General features: G+C 35.0%; 2 protein-coding genes and 1 long non-coding RNA gene across 8 annotated transcripts in view; all 3 read right to left on the bottom strand.

Moving 5' to 3' along the window:
- LOC129445969 (histone-lysine N-methyltransferase SETMAR-like) overlaps window positions 1-24,479 on the bottom strand; it is a 125,069-nt gene that overhangs the window by 68,121 nt on the left and 32,469 nt on the right. The gene's annotated exons all lie outside the window — the stretch shown is intronic.
- On the bottom strand, window positions 275-3,202 carry LOC129440335 (uncharacterized). 2 transcript variants are annotated; one of them, XR_012360223.1, is made up of 3 exons: window positions 1,734-3,170; window positions 1,528-1,600; window positions 275-1,107 (listed from the first exon to the last, which is right to left on the bottom strand). It is a non-coding gene; the product is annotated as an uncharacterized lncRNA (long non-coding RNA). The 2 variants fall into 2 exon arrangements; XR_012360222.1 differs by having other exon boundaries at window positions 1,528-3,202.
- LOC129425400 (uncharacterized) overlaps window positions 12,454-24,479 on the bottom strand; it is a 29,689-nt gene continuing 17,663 nt past the window's right edge. For all 4 annotated transcript variants that reach the window (XM_073859601.1, XM_073859604.1, XM_073859603.1 and 1 more), the window contains one exon: window positions 12,454-12,695. The gene's annotated coding sequence lies outside the window, so the exon portion shown is untranslated. The remainder of the gene's footprint in view (window positions 12,696-24,479) is intronic.

Below are 24,479 nucleotides of genomic sequence, written 5' to 3'. Positions count from 1 at the left end.
AGGCGAACCATTTGTATTTTCTGCCATTTCGTGCAGCTCTTTGTTGACAGCCAGCCTCGTCTCACATGATGTTTAAAAGCCCAGGTGTGTGCTTGGCATCGAGTATTGTTGTGATAATGGCTACACTGTAAAAAATAATATGCCCCATCTACTCAATAAAATTGTGGCAACAGATTACAAGCAATATCATTAATTACATTCAACAAATCAAAATTGATTTAGATTTACTCTATAAACTCCTTAATATCTACATATTCAAAAAGCCAAACTGCAATTTGCAATTAAAATTTTTATTAAAATTTAAACAAAAATATTGTGTATACTAGACAAAGATCTAGCACTATACAATAAAAAATATTATGCCATATCTACTCAATAAAAGTGTGGCAACAGATTACAAGCAATATCATTAATTAAATTCCACAAATAAAAATTGTGTTAGAATCACTACATAAACTCCTTAATAGTAACCCATTCAAAAAGGTAATCTGCAATTTGCAATTAAAAATTAATTTAAATTTAAACAAAATATTGGGTATACAGGACAAAGACCTAGCACTATACAATAAATTCTATTCAATTATACTATTTTAATTTAACATCATCCATTAATATTTTTATTAGTAATGAGTATTATATCTGATTTCAGAATGACAGACAAAGATGAATCAATTCTTATTTTATTGCAGTCAAAAGAACAGGAAAGCATCTCATTTTAATGATGTATTTGTAACAGTGTAAACTTCAAAAAGTATTTTACAGTCTTTAAAGAAAACCGTCCACATTTCCCGACGAAAGGTTCCATGTTTGTGTTCTGTTACATTGATTCACACCCAGAAAATCAGACAGCAGTTTAGACTTACTGTACTGTAATCAGTTCATAAACTTTGAAGAATCCAGCTCCAAGAAAAGTTTCTGAAACACCTGAAAAGATGCCTGGGATACTGGAGATTCAATGCATAGATCCAAGGATAAAGCATGCCCTGTGAACACCTTTAAGGCCTCAATAACAATTCCAGCATCCCTTGGGCTTCCACTCCTAGAAGATCCATTCTTTACAATTACAGCCATCACAAGCTGCTCAAGTCCCGCATCTTCATCTTTATCCTGCAACATTAAACAGCAAATATGTCTTAAAACCTTTATAAATGTATACAGCTTTAATATTGAAATAATCCACACATTAAACTTGTATATTAAAATGTTTTAAAGAAAACTGGAAGATATGTGCAATGGAGTTCATCTGAGTTTGTGGCTTATTAGGTATGTTTGAAATGTGCAATAATATTGAAAACTGATAAAAAAAAATTCTCATTGGAATTACAAATAATATCAAAAAATGTTTGAAAAGATATATAATCTATATTTATAATTAGGTCAAATCTTTTCCCTACATTTTTTTCTGTCACACGACAGTCACATATTTATTTGTTAGCCAAGTTACTCACATGTGTATATATACACACACACATACACTATAAACACAATATAATATGTACAATATATTCATTTAATAATATTCCTCACCTTTTGTTGTGAATAAAGTTCTCCCTCAGCAATGTTTCACGTTGCCTGCAGGAAGCTGCAGTACGTTACAGGCCTTCATGAACACACAATTTAGATAATAGGTCGCGAAATTAATAATAATAATAATAATAAAATGTTCAATTTACATTATGTAGAAAGCTTAAACATTTTAAAAAGACAACTTATACATTTAATATCTTACTCACCTTTTGTGGAATTAAATGAATAATGTTATATTTCCCCTCAGTAATGATACTGTACTCGCGGGAAAATTCAACACAGGGCGTCGCAATTGAGCACACAATTAATTTACAGCGAAGAATAGTTTTACATTACCAATTTATTCGAATACTTTGTGAATATAGTTAACACAAAACTAAATAAACCGAAAAAGACCGCAGTAAAGTCACATTTATTTTTATAACACAAACCAAGCGAGCGAGCGAGCAGAATTTGTCATAATAGATACATACACGATACATATCTATGAGAGTTAGTGATAAGAGAACCCACCCATTCAGAGGAACAGTATGATTGGTCAGTTTTTCTGTCACTCAAAATGAGTTGCATCTGGACCACCAATCGCAGCATGCGAATCGACGAATGCATCCTAGATATGCGACCTCCTGGGTCCTAAAGCTGAAGTTACGTCCAAACCCAGTTCATATTAATCCTTATTGTAATTAATATTTACAAATTACAAACAAATTATACAAAGAAACCCTGCTTATAGACTTATAAGACTAAAGATTGCCCGTTAAATTTACCCGAAATGAATTTTATCCACAGTTTAAACACTACATTGACGTCACAGCCAGCGGAGACTTTCAGAGACTGGCCGAGGTGAGGCGACGTTGACCGGTATATTTACGCGCGGAGCGCCGGCTGATTATCTGGAGCTCCCATCGCCACAAAACTCGAAGGAAATGTTTAAATAGGCGATATCTTTATGAACCTACTGCAGATTCTTGTTTAAAAAACATACATTCTCGACTGAAATGCTTTCAAAACTTTGAATGTTGGCACAATAACAGAAATATTTCCTAAATCCGTCTGCTCAGCGCTCACGACCTGCAATACAACCCGGAATGGTTTTTGATTTAAAACAGCTGATTAATATTACGTTGGATTTATTCAGTATTCGGTACATGCGCAGATACACAATAAGAATAGCTAAATCCTTCACAAAAACAATAAGTTGTTTTTATTCCAGTCATTTTTAAAGAATTTTAACACAAAAATAATAACAAACTACATGAAATTAATTTTATTAAATAAAGTGTACATATTCAATTTCATAAAATCTACAAGCCTGCAGAATGACTTTTTACAGTGTAGTTTAACTACTGTGTGCTCACTTAATTTTTTTTCTCATGCTGTCGTTTTGCATAGGCACCAGAAACATGTGCATGACCTTGCTTTCTTTAACTCGATTTTTCTCAAAACTTTGCTGACTCTGTCAACTTCAAACACAATAGCTCTGTCAGTTTTTGTCAGAGTCCAACAAATCATACATGTTTTTTTACTTCGTTTTGAAGTTTGTTTTTTAATAGAGAATGTCAAAATCTAAATAACTTTTTATTTGCTCAGTCCAACTGATTTTGACAGCACGGGTCACAATTTTATTACGGTATACCATTAAACTGGTAATCGTCACATCCCTTTTAAATAGTAACTTATTGTTTTTAGGTTCATACTTTGTTTTGTCACAATTCACTTATGAAATTTCTGTTTTTGGATCATATAAAAATAACACATGTATGGTAGATTTTCGTAAGTGATTGTTCAAACAAGCTAACACTTCTCAGCTGAATGTATTGGTGTAGACACGATTACTTACAATCACCTCAGTAGTTTCAAAGAATGGTGAGCCCATCGAGGCGTACGTGCACTCAGATGACACTCGTGGCGTTAAGTCAAGTAAAATAAGAGTATAAACGCTGACTTCATATCGCAAGCCGACACTGTCCTTATCTGCAAATGCCAGCTTCTGAATGACCTAGTTGTGTTTTTAACTTCACTGAGGAGCGCAGACCGATCGACACATGACATCAAAGTACCACGAGACTGATTCGAGCGTCAGCTAGAGTTTTCGAATGGCTCTCGCGGTGTTTCTACGTCACATGCGATTGTTCTGCGCAGCGCCGTATGCAGTCACACAAACCCTCACGTAAAAACGACCCTTTCTGACGAGTAAGAAAAAGGTGCTCGAATTCATTGTGTGCACGTACCTGTCGGTATTTTTATGCGGGTGGTGAGAGAAAAACAAAGATTCAGGCGGCGATCACCGACTAAAGTTACCCCCTATACAGTTTGATATATACTGACCCACCACACACAAATTTTACACGGGGTTGTCAACGATGAACGAACCCGAACGAATTCCGTATTAAATAATGGCTTATTGTGCTGTATAACACTTCTCTTGGCAACATTATCCTGATTGTATTTTCTTTTTCATGCATGATATTAAAAAGTAGATTAACATACTCGTATTTTACATACCATAAACAAAATAGCAAAATCTCTAAAGATGATAAGGTAATGTTATCGTTTCATGATATCATAGTTACCCAAGTTCTTAATATTATTCACATAATAAAAATCTAACGTCACACGGCTATCTCTGACTAACATAAGGCCTCATGCAATGGCGGGAAGACGAGGCCTGATAAATTAACTAATTCACCGCCATTTACGAGTTATCTTGTCATTTATGAGTTCATATTTAACTAATAATTATGCCTTTCTGGACGAATTTCAAAGTGAAAGTGTGATACCGCTTTTATCCACCAATTTATCAAAAACGGAAGTTTAAAAAATATAACGTTTTATTTTAACTCTCTTTATGTTTGATTCTGAGTCTGATCTCTAACATAAATTTCTTTACAAAAACGCAATTTTTTAAGCTTTTTTCTCAAAATGTTGTATTTTTGAAGAGAAATATCCATATTTCAGTGGTTAAATTAAGTAGAAAAAGTAAATATATAATGAAACGTTTTTTCCCCATTTTGTTTGTTTGTTTGTTTATTGCTTGTTTGAAAGCAGAGGGTGTGTTCTTTAATTTGATATAATTTGTATGTTTATATATTTACAGAAAATAATTTTTCCTGCAAGGAATTTTGTGAAAATTTTGTTAAAATCACAAAAATGCAGGTGGGCAACTTTTCTCAAAAAGGCTGGCGGTGAATGAGTTAACATTGTATGAGAACTTAGAATAGGCTACCATTCTTAATGTATGGCATTTTGCAGACGATTTTCATCTACAATATGTCACACCTTTAGAGAGAATAATTCAAAGTAATCAAAGGTTTCCAAAACCAACTGTACCTACCGAGTAAACCACCGTGAACTAGCGCGAATCCTCACAAAATGGCGACCAATTTGTTTCTGAGATTTTCGGTTTCATTGGGCGGAGCTTATCTTGAAGTGGATTATTAATATTTGTTTTATTTTTAAATGGTAAGTTTTATTAGGTATTTTATGCATAAAGTGATATTTATAATTTTTAACAGTTTATAATATTTTATATTTTTTTGCAGTTGTCATTTTGTGAAGTTGGCCTATCCATTCACGTGTTAGATAAAGCTGCAATTGCTGTTTTTGTTTCAGTCACTGCCAGACGCACAGGCATATAATATATAATAAACTCTAAAACTGTAAAAGGACTCTGTTTAATGCGTAGGTCTACAGGAAGTTGCATTTAGTCCACAAAAGTCCTTTGTTTATGTTGTTGCTGCTGACAGTGAATTGGAAGTCAGAGCTGTAACCATGCAGATATTATGGGATTTTTTGTTTCACTGTGTAATTTCACTTTTTATATTGGAAACATAAAAAATGAAATTGTTTAAAACAATATGAATAAAATATTGGCTTATTGTTTAAAGAGAACCGTAGGTATTATCTCCATTTTGCTCTTTTACTAAAATAAACAGTGATACATTTTGCTGACAAATATAAACATTGTAAACCGTAGTAATAAATAAAACTAACATAAGAAAATAAACCTCACTTACCATTTCTTATGATGTTCTTGTGATGTCTGGTGGTGGATTTGGGGGCATAACCATCGCAAAAGGTAATCAAATGAACACAGTTTATACACATTATTATTTGTATAACTCAACATGGCTAAGAAAGAACCAGTTGGTTCCATCAAACCCATCATTTCATCACAATTTTACCATTCAATTAAGCACATCAACCATAACTCCTTAAAAAACAACCAGAAATGTGTGTTTGATGATCAGCTGACTTTCTCAGAGCTGTACTTTGTATACTGCTTGTGTATACTGTTGGATCCCATATAGTAACTGTTATGTCTTGGGTTTGTATTTTGGTTTTTGTTCTAATTTGTGATTTGTTTCAGTTAAGTGGTGGCTCATTGACAATCAACTGGCTGATTGGCATCACCTGAGAGAAGCCAATTTAAACCCTGGTCAGCTTTCCACACTCTCTCTCTGGCAACCAGCACTGGAGCAGCAATGATGTTTAGCATTCTCTGATTTTAACTTGTTTGTAATTCAATAAATGTTATTTTGTTTGGCTATTCTAGTTTTGTGTCCTTTGTGTTGCTTCCCTAGAGCCTGGGTTGTAACATAATGGGGGCTCGTCCAATTTTGTTTAGTAGAATGTTCTCATTGATACTTCAGTGCTGGATTTTTGATTCCCATTTGTTTGACCTTATTCTGGTGAGTATGGTTGTTAATTTTTTGCATGAGTTTCCCTGGTTAGATAGGGAGTGTTCCAGCTGGGTTGATTTATCCTTCCATCGGTTCACTCATTTGTTATTTTTCCTTTTTTATTTTTGAGGTTATCCTGGGTGGGGACTTGTTTCCCTGTCGGGGGTAAGCATTTCGCAACTGTTTTACAGTTGTTGAGGTTTTGCTTTTAAAGTCGCCTCGAGCCCGGTACACCTCAGAAGATAGATAGGAATTAGAAAACGTTAGGCAGGTATCCATGGATTTCTCATGTTTTTTTTTGTATTATATTGATTTTGGCAACCATTCTCATCTTTATGGGTAAGGGGAATATCTTAAGTTGGGTGAGTTAAAATTAGTGGCATGTCTGTGTGCTTGTGGGTATGAGATCCTAACTTTAGAGTGTTAGCAGCTTTTGTGTAGGGTTCATTTATTGGAACTTAGTGTAGAATAATGCCTAATGTGTTAAATTGAGAAAGTGATTACTGACAAGTACTTTAACAAACTATAGTGTTTGTCTTTGTATAGTAATCTTTTGTATTGGTATTTTTTCTACTTTTGGGTATTGAGTTTTGTAAGAGCATTTTTGCTGCGTGTGGTTGTATGAAATTATACACTCTAGTATAAGAAATAATGAAACAGAAATTAAATTTAGGCCTGTATTTTGTCAGTGAAGTAGCTTTAATTGGTGAAAATGGCTTCTTTAGAAGATTTTGTAAAAGAGCCTTCAGAGGAGTTACTTGAGCTTTTTACAAAGGATCAGCTTTTGCAGTTAGCCTCTCATTATGATATTACAATCACTAGTAAAGAGAAGCAACTGAAGGATAGTGTGAAGGAAATCATTAGGAATGTCCTCAGTGATAAGGGAGTTTTAAAGGTTCAGAAGGTTTCTCCAAAACCTGTGATGACTCCTTTGTCTGAGGCTGCATTTGAATTATGGCTAAGAGAGATAGCCTTACAGGAGAGACAGCTGGAGGATAAGGAAAGAGAGACAAATTAAAGAGAAGCAGATGAACTATGAACACGAGAGGTTTCTTAGGGAGATGGATTGGAAGATGGCTTCAGGAACATCAACTCCTAGATCTGATGTTTCTTCATTTGATGTAGGATATCATATTTGGTTAGTGCCTCCTTTTTCTGAGAAGGATGTTGAGAGATACTTTTCTCATTTTGAGCGAGTGGCAATCACTTCAAAGTGGCCAAAAGCAGTGTGGACCTTACTTCTGCAGAGTGTTTTGGTTGGTAGAGCTCAGGAAGCTTACTCTGCCTTAAGTCTTGAAAAAAGTGCTGATTATGATGAGGTTAAAGCAGCTATATTAAAGGCATACGAGTTGGTTCCTGAGGCTTACCGCCAACGTTTTCGTAGTTGTACCAAAATGGCTCAGCACACTTATGTTGAATTTGCAAAGCAGAAGGAAAATCTGTTTGATAGGTGGTGTACTTCTCAGGGTGTCACAAGTCAAGAAGAACTGAGGCAACTCATTTTGCTTGAGTTTAAGAATTGTTTGCCTGAGGTTGTGTCTGTTTATTTAAATGAGCAGAAGCCAAAAACTCTAGAGCAAGCTGCAATTTTAGCAGATGAGTTTGTTTTAACCCATAAGGTAAACTTTGGTGATAGACAAGCTGAGTTTCAGAGCAAAGGTCAGCACAAATCCAGATTTGTAAAATCTGTGTTTCCTGTGTTACCATCTGTGAAGAAAGGCACTAATGATAACTTAAATTCAGAGAGCTTGTTTTTACTGTAAGAAGTTCGGCCATCTTATTGCAGATTGTCCTGTTTTAAGTAAAAAACAGAAGTCCTCCAAGACTGTAGCCTGTGTAAGTCCTGTGAATAATATTGATTCTGTGTCTCTAGTACCATCAATTGTTGAAACTCAACCAAGGAAAGACCATTTGGCTGGTTCTTCAGTATTCTTAATGGATGGGGGTGTTTGTTTGTCTTCAGACCCTGAATTTAAACAACCTATAAAGATTTGGAGAGACACAGGAGCTTTTCAGTCTGTAATTTTGCAGGATATCTTGCCATTTGCAGAAAGATCAGCCCTTGGTTCTGAGGTACTAGTTAAAGGCTTTGGTGCTGATTATTTATCAATGCCTTTACACAATATTCATCTTCAATCAGATTTGATTACCGGGGATGTTGTGGTGGCACTTTGTTCCCAAATCCCTATAGATGGAGTGTCTTTTATTTTGGGGAATGATTTAGCTGGGGGTAAAGTGCTACCTGCTCCTGAAGTTACGGTTACTCCTTATAAATCAGATGGACCAGATCAGCTTGAATTGGTATATCCAGAAACATTTCTCGTTTGTGTAACTACTCGTGCCATGTCTGCTAAAAGGCATAAGTGTAAACCTTCCAATAATCAATCTGAAGTTTCACTTTATGATACTTTTATAGCCAAAGATGAAATGAGTTTGACAGGATTTGGAGAGTTGTTTCCATCTCGTGAGAAATTAATTCATGAGCAGAAACAGGATCCTACTTTAGCATCTTTATTTGAGGATGTTGTGTTGGAAGAAGCACAGTTGGATGTAGCTTCTGGCTATTTTGTTAGTGATGGTGTTCTGATGAGAAAGTGGACAGATCCAAAAATGTCAAGTCAGGATGACTGGAGTAGTGTATTTCAAGTTGTTGTTCCAGCAGTTTATCGATCTGACATCTTGTATCTTGCTCATGATCACTGTCTTTCTGGTCACTTGGGTGTTAAGAAAACTTTGGATCGGGTGTTAAGGCATTTTTTCTGGCCTGGAGTGAAAACCGATGTGGCTCAGCATTGCAGGTCATGTCATGTTTGTCAGGTTGTCGGAAAACCTAACCAGCTGATACCGACTGCTCCATTGTATCCAATTCCAGCCATTGGAGAACCATTTGAACACGTTTTGATCGACTGTGTTGGACCTCTTCCACGTACTAAGTCTGGTAATCAATTCCTGCTTACAATTATGTGTGCAGCAACTCGATTTCCTGAAGCTGTACCTTTGCGTAGGATTACAGCACCTGCCATTTCCAAAGCCCTTATTAAGTTTTTTACACTGTTTGGACTTCCTAAAGTAGTCCAGTCTGATCAGGGGTCTAATTTTGTGTCCCGCCTCTTTTCTCAGGTGTTAAAGCAATTGTCAATTCAGCATAACATCTCTTCTGCATACCATCCAGAGTCTCAAGGAGCACTTGAGAGGTTCCATCAAACTTTAAAGACAATGTTGAAGACTTATTGCAAGGAATTTGAAAGGGACTGGGATGAGGGTATTCCATTACTCCTCTTTGCTGTTAGAGAAGTGGCCCAAGAGTCCCTTGGTTTCAGCCCAGCTGAACATGTGTTTGGCCATACAGTGAGAGGGCCCTTGAAGCTGTTAAAGGAGAGATGGTTAGCTGTTGAGCATTCTGCTCCAATGAACCTCTTGGATTATGTGTCTAATTTTAATTCCAGACTTAGTAAAGCATGTGAACTGGCAAAGGAAAACTTGAAGACAGCTCAAACGAAGATGAAGTTGTGGTATGATCGAAAGGCTAAAGAACATGTGTTTAGCTCAGGAGACCAAGTCCTTGTACTTTTACCAATAGTTGGTTCTGCGTTGGAGGCCAAATACAGTGGACCATATGTTATTGATCGTAAAGTGGGAGAGTTTAACTATTTGGTTCAGACACCTGATCGTAAACGAAAAACCAGATTGTGCCATGTTAATCTATTGAAGCCTTATGTTGACCGTAGTCAAACAGGGTTTACAAATGTCAAGACTTGCAATGTTGCATGCTCCATCTACAGAGTCAGAAGTTGCTGCTGTTTCTGAGACTGTTCAAAGTAGGTTGCTAAATTCAAAAATTCTGGCTGATGTGGACTCTTATTTGTCCTATCTTAATCCCTCTGAGCGTTCTGATATTATTCAGTTAGTTCAGCAACATTTGTCCCTGTTCTCTGATGTTCCCTCTTGTACAAATGTCTTAGAGCATGACATTGATGTGGGCCAAGCAATCCCTATTAAGCAACATCCATATAGGGTGAATCCTGTTAAGCGTCAGCTTTTGTGTAAGGAGGTAAAGTATATGTTACAGTATGGCATAGCTGAACCCTCTTCTAGTGCATGGAGTTCTCCATGTTTGTTGGTTGAGAAACCTGATGGGACACATCGTTTTTGTACAGATTTTCGCAAGGTAAATGCCATCACTAAGCCAGACTCCTATCCTCTTCCACGTTTAGATGATTGCATTGACCGAGTTGGTTCTGCAACTTTTGTCACCAAGTTGGACCTTCTGAAAGGTTATTGGCAGGTTCCTCTTAGCCAGAGGGCTCGTGAAATTTCTGCTTTTGTGACTCCAGACCACTTCTGCCATTATAACGTTATGGCTTCAGGATGATTTAGAGGGTATTGAGCATCCAGTCTGCTATTTTTCTAGGAAATTTGATGTCCATCAAAAACACTACTCTACCATTGAGAAAGAGGCTTTGGCCCTGATTTTGTCACTAAATCATTTTGATGTGTATGTGTCATCCAGTGTTCCACTTATTGTGTACACTGATCATAATCCTCTGGTTTTTCTCCATAACATGAGAAATACAAATCAACGTTTGATGCGATGGAGTTTATTTTTACAGGGGTATGATCTCAAGATCTGTCACATTCGTGGAAAGGATAATGTGTTGGCAGATGCACTTTCAAGGTCGTAAGTTGTTTATTTTGTTTTGATATATTTTGATGATTAATGTCCTGTAAACAATGTTGCTTTTGGTTGCCCAATAGCAACACTTTATGGGTGGGGGTGTTATGTCTTGGGTTTGTATTTTGGTTTCTGTTCTAATTTGTGATTTGTTTCAGTTAAGTGGTGGCTCATTGACAATCAACTGGCTGATTGGCATCACCTGAGAGAAGCCAATTTAAACCCTGGTCAGCTTTCCACACTCTCTCTCTGGCAACCAGCACTGGAGCAGCAATTATGTTTAGCATTCTCTGATTTTAACTTTTATTGAATTACAATGTTATTTTGTTAGGCTATTCTAGTTTTGTGTCCTTTGTGTTGCTTCCCTAGAGCCTGGGTTGTAACAGTACACAGCATGTCTTATAGTTTCAATCTTTTGGAAAATCTAGTCAGTGATTCTTGGGAATTTGGATAAAACAGGTTTAAATTGTGAAGAAAAAAAAAGTTAGTTAAATTACAAAATCTGAAGGTACATAATTATAGACCAAGGTCTTGGCTGTTCAGCAATTTACTGGTGCAACCTCCCCTGTTCGTATTTTTTTTTCATAAAATAGGCATTTTTCCAGTTATTACTCATACAACATTTATTTTAAGCCTAATTAGAAAAAGTAATGATTTTTTTTTTTTTAATAAACATATTAGAGACTATTACTTTAATAACTCAACAGCACTGAAGAAACATTGTAAGCATATTCATTTAAAACAAATAAAACTACGTCTGACGGTGGTGACATTGGCCTCATTATTCCAAAACGTATACCACTCAAGTCAATGGCTTCTTGCTTAAACTTTATGTAAATATTTGGTCAAAAAAATAACAATCTGTGATGCACAAATATCAAATCATAACTTCCTAAAATACATAAAACCTGACAGAAAAGACAGAAAACCTGACGGTGGTGACATCTGACGGTGGTGACAAAAACCTACTCTTTCACATGAAATAGATGAGTTGTTCACATAAGCCATGTTGTTTCCCCTCTGTTGCTAGCTACTTCAGACCTCTTCTTAAAAATTATACATTTATTTCAAAATCTAATCTAATATTTTTTTACAAAGATGACGGTGTTGACATGTTATGGTTGTCACTAGTGTTGGGGGTAATGCATTACAAGTATCACGAATTACATAATAATATTACTTTTCTGAAGTAACGAGTAAAGTAACGAATTACTTTATAAATGTACACATGAATATTTGAGATACTTTTTTAAAAAAGTAATGCGAGTTACTTTTCAGTTTAATTAATTAAATTTAAAAATAAAATAATGTACTGAATTAAACTGAACATACCCAGACAGCACACGTACGTCTGGCCGATGTCGGCACGATATTCAAAGTTCCATCGGCAAGATGTCGCTCAGAGAGCGTTTGCTAATTGGGAATATGTCGCCGAGACGTCGGCAACTGATCGCAAAAGCTCTTCGGCCGATGTTTGAGCGATGCAATAATGTAAATACCAGCTGGTCTGCATGCAGTTATTTATGGCCTTTATTTATTTAGGCCGAACGTTATTTCACTCTACAATCAAATGTTTGTGTATGCACGCATTATAAATGAGACCCATAAACACACACGCACACAGAGAGATCGTGCTATTTTTCTGTGAACAGTAAACCCGCCCCCTGTCTCCGATATAAAGAACAGACACAACTCAAGTTCAAACACTTTAAATACTTTATTAACAACACACTCCAGGAGAAGAAGGGCGACAAAGGAACTGCGACAATGTAGCCCCACAGTAGAGATGGCAGAGACAGATTCTTTCTGGCAGCCTGTAACAGAGTAAAAACATGGAGAAAATGCAGTTAGGAAAAAAATAGTTTTCAGTAGTTTCAGTTTGCTTTAACCAGATCAGGGGCTTCAGTTTTTTTAACGCCTGCATCACTACTCTCCCCTGTCATCCATAAGTCGTCACAATTTGCCTACCCACCGGGTCCGTTTATTTTGCAGAGGACAAGATGCTGTAAAGCCTATATAAATGTGACTCGGTCTGTAAAAACATAATTATAGCCATTTTTTGTGATTTACTGTTTTCTACATAAGAGCATCCAACATAAAAGAACATCGTGTGAACATATATCCTTGTAAGACCAAGTAATATCTGCATAAACCGGACGACGACGCACACAGGGACGGGCAGTAGCACATAAACATTTCTAACATTTTAATCCTTTAATTTTTCATGTTTAGAGTATAATTGTGTCTCTTGGACATACATGAGGACAGATTACAGGACATGAAACTGAGTGAAACTGAGATCAACTGGCAGAAGTGCTGTTTAACCTGTAGACATTAAGCTATTGTTTGCCTTTAACAAGTGCAAACATTGAATTTATCTTGATTTTTTAAATGCTACCCCATGGATTTTTTGTATATAATGACTTCGCATTATTTTGTAAATTATTCTTGTAAAATAATTTTGAGATTACACTGGTCATGTAGGCTATCCGTACTTTTTTCAGCATTTAAAACCGTGCTGATTTTACTTCCATGACTTGAAAAAAAAAACAATTTCGAAAAGAACCAAATATTTTATTACGAAAAATAACAATTTCAATACATATAAAACAACGCACTTTTTAAATAAAAAAAATCTAACGTGTCTTCTTTCTCCACTTACAGTTCTCTCACATAAATTCTCCCGTGAAGTTACAACGACAAGGGCTGCGTTTCCCAAAAACATCGTAAGGCTAAGTTGATGCAAGGTTAGACAATCGTCAAATTACACCTAAACTTTACTCCTGTGCAATGATGATAATGTAATGTTTTAAATGTATTTTTATTTATTAGGTTCTTCTTTGTTCATTGGTTTAATATAAAAAATAAAGAAATAAAAATAAAAACATTTCAACCACGTGTAAGTTTTTCAGCCCGTGATAATGTTGACATGTGTGTCTTTCATCTTTTCTAGTAAATTTAGAAGGCAATACTTCAAAAGACCAAAGTTTTGCAGAGGAATTGTATTATTGAGCTCTTACCTTAATTATTATCTGATTGTGAGGTAATTTTGCTTATTATCCCACGGCAAAAATATATTTTTAAATATATTTCAAAATATAAAAAATGACCAAAGAATGTTGCTAAAATATTTTTTTTGTAATATGTTTACAAAAATATATTTTTCACCACAATTTTTGGCCAGTTTTTTTGTATATTTAGAAATATATTTTAAAAGTAAATACATTTTAAAGCATTACAAAGTATATTTAGCCCTTCATATATTTCAATCTAAGGAAATATATTCACGTCGTATTTGAAGAAATACCTCGTGTTACGAACCTGTAAACATAACAGTTTTAAAAAGGTAAAACTAAATATATTTTCAACTTCAAAAATATACTTCATAAAATATATTTAAAATATATTTTTGGCATTTCAGAAATGTATTTTTTGCCATATGGGATAATGTGTACAGTATGCATAGAATCAGTGCAGGTAAAGTAGGTGTACAATAATAATTTTGTGCATAGAAACGAGTAAGATATTAATATAAACAAATGCTACTAATAATATTAACTAATAATATAAACTGCAAATGCATTGCACAATGGGGTGAGTTCTTAGTAAATGGGAAAGGTTATTTTACACGGCACAAATTATTAAAACAATGAATTAGTCATGCGAACTAGACAGGCTTAAGAAACAATTTAAAGACAATGGGCTCTATCTTACACCCGGCGCAATTCAGCGCAATGCGCGACGCAAGTGTCTTTCGCTAGTTTCCACCCTAATTTTCACGTTAAGCGCCGCGTTGTTTAAATAGAAAAAGCATTTGCGCCCCCTTTTGCGCCCATGGGCGTTCCGGTCTAAAAACGAGGTGTGTTCGGGCGCATTGTTGGCGCGTTGCTATTTTGAGGCAACTAAAATAGACTACGCCATTGACCAACAAAAACCTGGTCTAAAGTCTAAAGTCAATGGCGCAATATGTTTTATGTTATTTAAAGAGCGCATTAGTAATATGCGCCTATAAATGGGAGGACAACGCGGGTTTGCTTATCACAAAGTAGCCTACATGAATGTGCAGCCGCACAAAAATGCTTTTAAATATGAAAGATTAAAGGATTGAATGTAAAATATTATTATTGAGTCTCTTGGACATAAATGAGGACTAATTATGAGACGTCAGAAGGCACAAAGAGCTATTTCACCTGTAGACTGGTAAGTAAATAAATGATTTGCTTTAAACAAATGCATCTGTTTTTAAATGTTTTTTTAAACGCTACCTCACGGATTTATTGTATATGATGACTCTGTACCTGTGGATATGATGAGATGAGAAACATTTTTAAGAAATGCTTAAAAAAACTCTTTGCTAAAATAACCGCTGTCCAAAGTGCTGAAACGTTTAATGCTTAAAAAAACTGATGCTGCAAGTGCTGAGACTTGCGGAGAGCCGTTTGTAAATTCGTTATCTCCTGTTTGTTACAAATAAAGTATTTTTAGAGTACAAACTTTTTCTTACATACTTGTAAATTATTTTTTGATTATATTGGATAGCCATACATTTAAAGCAATTAAAAGCCTGCTTTTTTACTTCCATGACTAAAAGAAGACGGGTTTTTAAGGTTTTAATGAAAAAATAACAATTTCAATACAAGTGGAAAAACAACACAATTATTTAACATTAATCTTAAACTGGGGATCTTCTTCCTCCGCTTAGTTTTTCAGTTTACAAAGTCCATAATCTAAATAGGGATTAGACATAGCGCCAGCGCAAACTGGCTGTTAAAGGATTTGAGAGCCGAGAGTCTCATTGGTTTATTGCACGTTACGCCCAAAATACTCCCATTAAGCATTAAAAAAATCGGACAAACCCTTTTCGACCGTGCACTCGGCGCACAAACCATTTTTCCCGTCGTTAAATTAGCAAAAGTGCATTCGGACACGCCCATTTAGACGTTGCGCTTAGATCGTTAAAATAGGGCCCAAATAGTGTCCAGGGACATGTTCAAGTTCAAAAAGGTGCGCAACGTTTTTGCTACGGTTTCCGGGTTGAACGACATGTTTTCTGGAAACGCTGTGCATCGGTGTGCAACAGGGTTTGAGATACGTTTCGTAATGAATAATTGACGACGGGCCATTGAATTATAAGAAAATAATGCACACCAAGGTGGTAATCCGTTACACCGCAGGTGTGCATTATTTTCAAATAATTCAAAGGACCGGAGTCAATTATTCCGCTTATACCACCGTTACCACAAACATTGATCTGGTGCCTATTTTTAAGACATTTGAAAAGTTAGGTGTGCGGTTTACAGAAAAATAATCAACACCCATAGAACATTTCTCAGCCAATCAGAATGCAGCATTCAACAGACCCGTGGTATAATGTTTAATAAACGTTGTGCAACGTTTTGTGCAGGCTGAACTCAGCCCAGTTTTCTTGACGTCCTAAGAATGTTTCTTGGTTCTCTGAACGTTAGAGCAATGTTACATTTTACTATTTTCAAACGTAATCAGCTAAGTTTCCATCCACTTGTCAATCGAATTATCTGAAGTTCGGTTAAAAAACTTATGCGAATAAAGCTGGTGAAAGTGTGTTTCCATCCAACGGCTTTAAAGCGAATAAAAACCTGTGCCTGTGCGTGATGACGTCACATGCTGGTTTGCGATCAAATTGGTATATCGAATTGATTTGAGACATTTGAAGGTGTTTCCATTCATTTTCGCACTGAATCGCACACTATTCAGGCAAACATTTGCGAACAAAGTTTTGCCAGACAAATTTGCGGCATTTCACAAGTTTTAAGTGCTTATGTGCCAGCTGAGCTGATAGCGACATATCAAGCTATAATAATAAGAAAATTACGTTAACATCAAATTGCTATGATGATGCAGATGCATGTAAATGCCCAACGACAACGGAGGCATTAACGTGAAATTATAGTCCGGATCAATTCTTAACGTAAATGAGAACGAAAAAATATCTTTAGAGTTGTTAATAAGCAAATAAAGCTACGAGGGTTCTTTGGCCGAGGATCCATCTCATCAAGGTCGAATTTGCTTTTATTTTCCCTCCGGCACCGTTGCGAGATAACTCTCTTTTTTGAAACACGTATAGTTTGAGCGCCTCATTTACTCCGGAGGACGTCTTGTCATAACCATTGTTGGACATTTCCTTCGCGAGTTCCTGATAAATTATGGCATTTCTTAGATTTTTGCTATCTAAAATAGAGCTGTAATCGAACCCGAAAGTATATTTAGATTGACAGCTTTTTAAAAGAACGAACCCGTTTACAGCCATACATTATTTAAATTTGCGCACGCAAACAGCTTTTATCAAGAATGAGTAATATACACAGGTTTTAACATTTATTAATGACTAACTGGGCTACACGTCACTTGGAAGTTGAAACAAAGAAAAAAAAATAAGTCATCTGTAACATCGTAACATCTCGCTCTAAATAGGCATATGCAATACATTATAGGCCAACATGCCAATAAAAACAATTATTTCTTAACGAATTAAATTAAGATAATACATTCTGAATAAGATGGTTATTTGGGAATAACGAAATTAGGATAAAGGTTCTGTGGTATTTGCTTCGGCACTTTCTTTACATTAATGCCAACATTAGTCTATATCCTCTGTCTAAATTATGTATTTAATACTAAGTAATATTTAGTTATAAATTAAAAAACCTTTACTCACCAAGATTAGCCATTTTTGTTGAGGAAATTATTAAATGGCTTCAGCGTGGTCAGCATTGAACTTGACAGCTCATTTACCGTGCAAAGGCGGAGCACGAGCCCGTGTAAAATGTTAGAAATGAAGCCCGAATCCGCCCGAACCTGTCGGGTTCGGGCAAAGATCTTCAGCTCGTTATTTTCTCTGCTAAATTAAATTTAAAATGAATCTCGTCTCGTCGTTTGTCCACTTACATCTGACTTTGTTGACACACGCAATGTGTGCCACCAGAGCGGAAATGACCTAAAACTTTTTCTTCTTGTTTTGTGTGTGGGTTGCAACCATAAAAGGACCTAAACCTTAATCGCAAATCATTATTTATTCGGCAAATAACGTTTCCATCAGCGTTTATCGGATAAGCCATATATCGATCAAGATAAAATCCGATGAGATCGAACGTCTTTCTTTTGAGTCGATATTCATGAAATTCAATCGAATTTTACTGTTTCCATAACGCATTTTTCATTCGATATCACTTAATTCGGATAAAAACATGTGGATGGAAACATGTCATGTTTTAATGTTGACAATGTTTAAAACAACAACTGTTTTTTTATATTGATTTGTTTGCTTGTCATGTAAATGAGAGAGAAACATTGGATTTTATTATTTTAAAACTTTTTTAAAACCCTTTTTCTGAATGTTCTGTAAAAATATTGCTGTAGAAAACAAAAGTACTTATAAGGTTTAGATGTTGATGTTTTGATTCATTTGAAAGCAATATTATTGTGATTAGTGATTAGACTCTTGACTTTTTGTGTGTTAGTTTTTCCCTTGTTGCATTACTTTTTGTGTATAAAGCACATTTGTTATAGTAGTTACTTACCAGGGCCGGTTCCCCAAAACGTTCTTATCGCTAAGTAGTTCTTAACCTATTCCTTAACCTCTCTCTTAACTCTATGGCACGATTCCCAAAACGTTCGTACGCTAAGTATATCTTCTGTAAGTCACACTTTCGTAAGGTTGGTCTGTACCATTCGTAAGCTCTCTCTTAGCGTTGTTTGAGCGCAAAACGCTATCGCCACAGTCTTTAGAAATCAGCGCAGCGCAGTACAAGTCAAACTATGTTATGCTGACAATGATTTTATGTTATGGACATTTTAAGACTTATAATAAAATATGTTTGCAATGGACTTTATTTGGTATCAGAATGAATCAAAGATGGCGCCGGTGTTGAAGTTTGTTCCCCATCGAAGTCTGTTTCCTCTATGTTTATAGCGTTTACATTTATAATTTATTTAGAAATATTAAAGATTTGAATTTGTTATACTAAAAGCAATAATGTCATGTATTCTATTATACAATTTATTCAATATTTCTTATTTGACAGTTTTATATCTTTTAACCTGTCTTTTTTCAATTTTTTTCTCTACTGTTTGTTTTAAAAATGTTATGTTTCCATACATAATAAATTGTACATATAATATGATTCATACTGTAATACTGTAAAAATAATTTACAATCAAGAACAATCAAGATACATTATATAAATGCACACACACACACACATCTCAGTAGCCATTAAAACGTTCAATGTATATTAAAGAATAAATGTATAATGTGATAAAACGCTAAAAACACTAAAGGGAAACATAGGGGGAACAGACTTCCACACAACACCGGTAACCCCGTAACCGTTTAGTCCATGCCAATTTTTTTTTATTCGGTAACACTTAAAACCTTTTGACAATTTGCCTGACGTGGCTAAATAAAAAAAATCGCCTCCCAAGACAACTCATTATGGAGCTGCTAGATCTTCTCAGACCATATTCTCTATCTAACTCTCTCTGTTTATTGTAGATAGGTTGTTTTTTATTGAAAACATTAATGGCAAGCAATACCGCATTAAACAGAAGTACTACAGCTGCTTGCCAAGTAATTCTGATTGTTAAGTACCTTACCATTAGTGTAAAAGTGTATTATATAATTTTTTAAGTCGTTAAACCAATGTCAAGAAGCGGCACAAGTGGCACAACGGGATAAGGAGGGTGGATGATTAGCGAGGTTCATCTACCCGTATTACTGACAATTTGATAATTTAATTAATAGTCTATATTTTACGGATAACTTAAAATAAATGTTACTGGAATAATTTGAGTAATGTTCCATTTGTATAGAGCGTGTTGTCTTTCTTAACGCCTTAATGCACTTTCGCGTGAAGTGGAAAATCGATCCCTGAGCGATCGATCGCAAATAATTCAGCACCTTCACTTGGGACAGCGCCACTGTTACGTTGAACTTAGAGGCAGCGTGTTAAGAAGCTTCCTAAGAGACACTTTGGGGAACACACTTCGGAACATAAACAACTTTGATAAGATATATCTTTTTGAGTCTTCTTAGCACGCTAAGAGTGAACGTTATTGGGGAACCGGGCCCAGATTATTTTTCTGTCAATAATGTATATGAGATCCAGCACTCTCACTATTTTTGTCCAAAGCTTCTAAAACTCCTCAATGACAAACTGAAAGTGCTGGATCTCATATACATTGTTGACAGAACAGAAACTTGATTGGTAAATCAATTAATTAGAATATGATCTTTACTACTATGTACCAACCACTACAGAAATTCACCAACTTTACATTACTGTGAAAAATGTGCTTTATAAACACAAAGTAATACAACCATGAAAAAACTAACAAACAAAAAGTCAAGGGTCAAGAGTCCCTTGAGAACTAAAACAAACACTAATCACAATAATGTTGACTTTAAATAAAACAAATCATTAACATCTAAACCTAATAAGTGAATTTTGTTTTTTACAGCAGTATTTTTATCGAACATTCAGAAATAATGTTTTATAACAGTTTTAAAATAATAAAATGCAATGTTTCTCTATCATTTACATAACAAACAAACAAGTCAATATAAAAAAACAGTTGTTTTAAACATTAAAACATGACATTGTCATTACGTTTGAAAATGGTAAAATGTGATATTCCTCTACGTTCAGACAACCCAGACGTTCTTAGAATGTCAAGAAAACTGGACACTTTTTACTTGGCAGAACATTCTTGGGAACATTCTTAGAACTTTTCTTTGTTAGCTGTTATACAGCGAATAGTCTCACTATTTAGTGTATGTGCATTTCATCCGTGAAACATTTAGTCTAACGACTAGTATTTTAGTTACAAATAAATAAATCAAGTAAAAATCACGTGCCACTGGGGCAAATTTAGCAGCCTTTGCAGAGTCAATTTCAATGGAGCAGCCCTGAAATTCATCTGGCGGCTTCTCTTTATTTCTTTATCTCTGCATAGTAGCTGTTGTAAAATATGTTTCACGTGTTGTGCCTTTACAGAGTAGGTATCCACCTGGGTCGTGGAGTAAATAAAGATAATATATTTGCCATAGTGTAATAAGGGGTGCTCAAACCTTTTTTAGTGCAGAACCCACCTACACAGGTCTATTCCACATAAGTTTTTGAAAAAGGAAAGTAAAGAAAACACATTCATTTTGTTGTAGTACTTTTGTCTATGTCTTGTCATAAGTTTTATTACACTTGTTCTAATATACCCGATTATTTCAAAATCATAATTGCATGGCATGAACAACAAAAACCTACCAAACACATAGACAGTTTAACAAAGTTTAATAAAGACAATGGGAATATATACAGAAAAGGAACCAATCAGAACATGACACATCAGTGAATAGTGAAACTAGAGAGAAACATGGCAATGAATATATCAAAATAAAAGACCTGAACATGAAAAAGAACTTTAAAATAAAAGACATAAATACGACAACACCAAACCCTTACACTTAAGCCTGTCTAATAGTTTGCGGCTGATGTACCTTTGAAAAATTTATAATTATGTGAATGTTTTATTCTTTAAATAAAAAAAAGATTTGTCTAATTGAACACTGTGTGTATTGCAATGTTTTTTTTTTTTTTTTTAACAGATATTTAGATATTTAGACTGCCATGTACACAAGCTTTTATTACAGTGATGGCACCTAGTTAAGTCAAAAGGGATAAAGGCCGGGGTATACCTTTTTTCCGCGTGCAGCTTTTCGAGTATACTCCCCGCGGCTACACGCGGATGGCCGCGTTCGACACTATACGCAATACAAATGATTTCTTATTCAAATAATTATTACTCTACCAGGCCGTCAGGGCAGCACTGATTTGGTGACATTTACAGTACATTAAAACATTAGGATAGGTGAAGAAAAGTAACCGATCCACCATTGCAAGGTGGACCGAGGTGGTACTAAAAACGTATTGGGTATGAACTGAACTCAGTGGAAAAGCTCCCAAAAGTAAGCTGACCCGGCCCTTGCCAAACTGTGGGGTACGGATTAGCGCTATAAGCTACAGCTTAAAGGAAAACTAAACAGTTTTTCTATATTTTACTATGTTATTACCTTAACTTAGGTGAAATAATACATCACTGTCTTTTTTTAAATGCATGCACTTCATCTTTATAGACCTTTTGCGAGTCGACGTCACAGTTACGTCACGCGCGCATGTGGTGGCAGAAAAACAGTGGAAATGAATGAGACACGAGTGAAATGAACAATATAACTCACTAGAAAATGTTTTGTTGTGCTGTTGAGTGTCAGAATAAGAGTGCCAAAATAGATGACCTTCATTTTTATAGTATATCGGCGTCGAAGACACCATTTGAAGATAAACGTAGGTGTTTATGGTTGCAATAAAAGCCCTCAACCGGACAGACTGGAGTGATGAAATCATTTGGAAATGTTTTAATAATTTGAATAGAAAATAATTAGAGAAGATATTCGGTGTTCTGTCGAAGTCTGATCCGTCTATGTGTTTCTTATAGCGTTTTCATCACTTTACGTTTATAATTTATTTAGAAAGATTAAAGATTTGAATTAGTTCATAATATCAATAATATTACCATTTATAAGTTTTCGTATTTTTTTCTTTTCTATTTACCTTATATCTTAGCCTATGTCTTCTTCCTGTTTGTTCTAAATTATGATGTTTACTAATAAATATATAAACATAGCACACACACACACACACACACACACACACACACACACACACACACACACACACACGATGTAAAGTGTTAATAATATATAAACAGGCCTATACAAATTAATTTGTATGTAAACATAATAGTTTTAGATCAAACACGTAGGCTAAAAATATAAGGAAGAAATTGAAAACAGGAAATGATGAAATATTTAATAAAGGATATTATACAGAATACATGATAGTATTGGTCTTACAAGTACTTCCGCGATTCATACTGTAAAAATAATTGATTTACCAATAAAGACCAATACATATACATTACATACATGCACACAATTAGTAGCCAAGCCATTTAAACTTTTAATTTATTTAAAAAATAAACGTTAACTTGGGGAAAACGTTATAAGAAACATTACACTTAAGAGAAATATAGGGGAAACAGACTTCTACTGAACACCGGATCCTTAAAAATCACAGTTTAACGCTAAAACACTTCACACAGCTATTGAGAAGCATTAGTTTTCTGCCACCAGTTGGGCTCCGCCCACAAAAAACGTCATCTCTGTTTAATTGCAAACACGCAAAAGGTCTATACAGCATAATGTGAATGTATTAGCATTTAGCCTAGCCCCATTCATTCCTATGGCTCCAAACAGGGATGAATTTAGAAGCTACCAAACACTTCCATATTTTCCCTATTTAAAGACTGTTACATGAGTAGTTACATGAGTAAGTATGGTGGCACAAAATAAAATGTTGCAACTTTTTAAGTGGCTAAAAATTAGAACATATTGTATGGCGGAAGAACACTTAGTTTGCAGCATTTGACCTCTGGCGCAGTAACATGTGATGATGTTACTGCACCAGAGGTGTAGGTGCTGCAAACTAGTGCTCTTCTGCCATAAAAAATGGTTCTCGTTTTATTTTTATTTTGTATAATTTTACGTTTTATTTTGTGGCAAAAAACCACTCGGTGTCTCAAAATCTTCTCATAACATAAATATAACTTTCTACAAATTAATTCAACATTATCATCTACAGGATCCTCTATACATGACATTTTAGTCACTTAGACGGTCTCTGTACCCAAGTATATCATTATCTTTCCCATTTACTTAGAAATTGTGCAATGATTTTTGCAGTTTATAATATTAGTAGTATTTGTTTATATTAATATCTTATTCGTTTCTATATACAAAATTTAAGTTTATAAACTACATTTTATTGTACACTTACTTTAGATCAGTGCAATTCATTGCTTACTATGTACACATTATATTAGACACAACCTTTGGTCATTATTAAACTCGAATTAAGAGCTTAATAATGCAATGTCTCAAATGTCGCAAATATTTAGTCTTTTTAAGTATTGCCTTCTAAATTTAATAGAATATATGAAAGCCAGTGAGAGACATGTGAACATCACACATTTAAAATCATGCCAGTGGTTGATTTTATATTAAACCAATAAACATTGAAGAACCTACGCTGTATAAAAATCCTTTGCCCCTTTGTTTAATCAACTCAGATTTACAAGTAATTTCAATATACTATCGTTAATCTTAAGTTATTTTAACTTATATAGTATACATGAAATAGTCAGCTGGAATGCTTATCAATTAACATTATTAAACAAAAAGTAGCCAAATTGTCAACATGTATAGGAACTCTGTTGGCAAATCATTCTAAGTGTCTATGTTAAGGTGGTTCTTAAAATTAAGACTGAATTTCAGTCATCACCCTATTAACTGGCTAAATTTAGCTTTGTTTACAGTTTTGTTTACTACATGGATGTGCTGTTTTGAATTTCAACGTAGAAATAGTCAGGAAAAGAAAGACCCATAAATGAGTAGGTGTGTCCAGACTATTGACTAGCGAGGCTACTGGCTTATCTAGGCAAATTCAAGAGTA

The sequence above is a fragment of the Misgurnus anguillicaudatus genome, chromosome 21 (genome assembly GCF_027580225.2).
Source record: "Misgurnus anguillicaudatus chromosome 21, ASM2758022v2, whole genome shotgun sequence".
Lineage (NCBI taxonomy): Eukaryota > Metazoa > Chordata > Actinopteri > Cypriniformes > Cobitidae > Misgurnus > Misgurnus anguillicaudatus.
This window is presented reverse-complemented; position numbering and strand designations above follow the sequence as displayed.